At 35.5% G+C, this 3,013-nt stretch overlaps 1 pseudogene; it reads right to left on the bottom strand.

Annotated features, from left to right (window-relative positions):
* Window positions 1-624: 624 nt before the first annotated feature.
* Window positions 625-743, bottom strand: LOC111739950 (annotated as a pseudogene).
* Between the last annotated feature and the right edge of the window lie 2,270 nt (window positions 744-3,013).

The raw sequence follows: 3,013 nt of genomic DNA, 5'->3' as shown, positions 1-3,013 counted from the left end.
TCTAAAGCAACAAGAATTTTCAAACTCCAGAGTGAATGTTTCATACTTTTAAAAATATATGAACAAACCCAAATTGAGAGACATTCTACAAAATAACTGATTTGTACTCTTCAAAATGTCAAGGTCATGACAAAGACAGACTGGAGACTGCTTCAGATTAAAGGAGAATAAAGAGCCTTGACAGTTGAATGCAACGCACCATCTGTGATTTTCTTTTGCTATAAAGGAGATTGTTGGGAAAATCAGCAGTTTGAATAGATTAAATAGTATTATATCAATGTTAATTTTCTGAGTTTGATGATTGCACTGGGGCTATGTAAGAGAATGTCCTTGTTTAGGAAACATATATTGAAGTATTTAAGGGTAGAGGAGCATCATATGTGAAACTTACAGTTCATAATATAGTTCAAAAAAACTAATAAAACACATATGTGGGTGCGTATATATACATTATGCACACATACAAGCAGAATGGGGGAGGTCTAAAGCAAATGTGTTATAATATAAAAATCTGGAGGATCTAACTGAAGGGTATACAGAGATTCTTTGTGCTATGTTTGCAAGTCTGTAAATCTGACATTACAGAAACTACGTCAAAATAAAGAGCAATTTTTTTTTTTTTTACGCCTATAGCACCTGGTCTTCCTAGGTGGTCTTCTATCCAAGTACTAACCAGGCCCGACCCAGCTTAACTTCTGAGATCAGACAGGATTGGGTGTGTTCAGAGTAGCATGGCCATAGACGCAAAAAAAAAAAAAAATTTAAGTAAAATTATATAAAAGTAAATTTTTTACTATACGCACTCCTACATGGCCTTGGGTAGTATTTAATAAGAGGGACACATTAAAGGGTCAAGGCTCCTACTAAGGTGTTTTATCCTAAAAAGTATGTATGAGGGAGCACTATTTCAAGAAGAAAATATCTAACAACAAGAAGTTCAAAAAAAAAAAAAACACAGGGACCATTAGATTCATAACTTAATATCCGGAAAGAGACTCGAGAATATAGATAGGTTTCGTATGGGTTAGCAATAAGTATATTTTAAAAGCTGAGTCTTACTTATTTCAGAAAAGGGAAAAAAAATATTATCCCCACAAAATATCAGTACCTTTTTAAAAAACAAGATTTCTCCCCACTCCCTACTACGCTAAACATAGAGGAAGTTTAGGGAGAGAAAATTGATAGAAATGGGAGTATCAATATCCATCACTGATAGAAGTCTCAACATAAAAATACCCTAAACTGGGGCCCAGGCTTAGGTTCAGTGGGTGGTTGCTTTAACAAATGGTTTTCTAGGAACATGTAAGAGGGCTTCAGCCTCCTTTACACCCATCAATGGATCCCTCCTTCTGAAGGATAAGATTTACTCTCCCTTTTATTTTAACTCCAAACCACAGAACAGGGAAAAATATCAGTGCAAATGAGTGTATCTGAAACAAAGAAGTCAAGTAATGGCCCCAGACAGTCTGCAAAATCCAGTGGCAAAACCAAGAAAAACATATGCCTCCTGCGTTATGCTTTATGTATTTAATATTAGTGATTTGGTCAGAATGTCCCTAGGTTTTACATTAATGTCTAGGAGAATGGGTTGGCTTTACCATTCCCTTAGATAAAGACCTCCAGACCAAAATAAGAGGAACTCATCATAAAATATGAATAATATGGTTACATTACTAGTTCTATTTTTCTCAATTTTAGTGAAATTTCAAACCAAAGTGCTTTATTTCCTAATATAAACATTTTATTAACATAAATATTTGCATTTAACTTTGTGAGTACAAAAACTCAGTAGAGAACAAAAAGTTCATGCAAATGGTGCCTCAGCTTAGCCTTAACCTGAGTATCTCTAAAACGCCATGTGTGCGTTGTCATAAATTGTCTAAATGTCTGGTCACAGGCTTAAATTTTTAATATTCCAATCTAAAAAATATAAAATGGGTTTTTTTCCCCTAATGTGACTTCATTTTCCTTGCTCGGTGAAAATTTTACTCACATTCAGTTTCAAGTTTATGGCTTCAGCCTTTTTAAGTTATATAAGCTCAAAAAGGTGAGAGCATTCTTCTGAGGGAAAAAAAAGTGTGTTTTTTTTCACCTTCACATGATTCCAATATGGCTAATGTGACCCAGCTGAAGCTTTAAAAAGACTCATCTACTAGTTGATTTGAAAAGTTTTAACCTGAGAGAATGTAATCTGTATCCTAAAATGAGATTTTTCTATAGCATGTTCTCAAATTATCTTGATTACTTCTTCTACAATAACATATGCAACCATTTATTAAACATAGCCTTAAACTCGTAAGGTTTAAGAATTTAATACAATTATTGTTTGCTTTTGCAATACCTTTTCTAGACTTAAAATGGGGGGATCTATTAATGTATTAACAAACTAATATTTTAAGTAAAACTATTTATTTGAACCAATAGGACCAGTTGTCATAGAGCAACTATATTTGTCCTCCACCGTCCTGTAAATCAGCCCTGTCTGGAGCTAGTTTTTCCCACCTCATTATATAGGGCATGTTCCATAGCTTTTCACAATACACCTAGGTGACAAAAGTTCCTGTAGTGACTCTAGTCCCCTAGTCTCAGTTCATTAATAAAATGTTCAACCACTGATACTTGTCAAATTTTCCAACTATGCTCAAAGTTAAGTATTCTTCCCTTCTGCAGCCAGATCTGATACAGACTGGATGTCAATAGTAGCAAAATAAACACGATTGACTTCTTTACTTATTCTACCAGCACTATCTCTCCCCACCACACTCAAATTAGCTCTAGCTAAGGCTTCAGCCCTGTCAGGGTTGGAGGGGAATGGGAGAGGAGAAGGGGCAAGAGCAATCAGGTATGAAACTGCCTTCTGGAAGACTTGTATAGCGGACTCTCATGGGCTCTGCAGTGTGTTCTTGGACAATAGATCTCTTGCCTGCAATTCTCATATCCTGGAAAAGAAACTATCTTAGGCTGGGAGCTTACATCTCCTCCCTCAGTCTCTACCATCTGGCTATACTCCTCC

Source organism: Pteropus vampyrus, unplaced genomic scaffold (assembly GCF_000151845.1).
Source record: "Pteropus vampyrus isolate Shadow unplaced genomic scaffold, Pvam_2.0 Scaffold55, whole genome shotgun sequence".
Classification (NCBI taxonomy): domain Eukaryota; kingdom Metazoa; phylum Chordata; class Mammalia; order Chiroptera; family Pteropodidae; genus Pteropus; species Pteropus vampyrus.
This window is presented reverse-complemented; position numbering and strand designations above follow the sequence as displayed.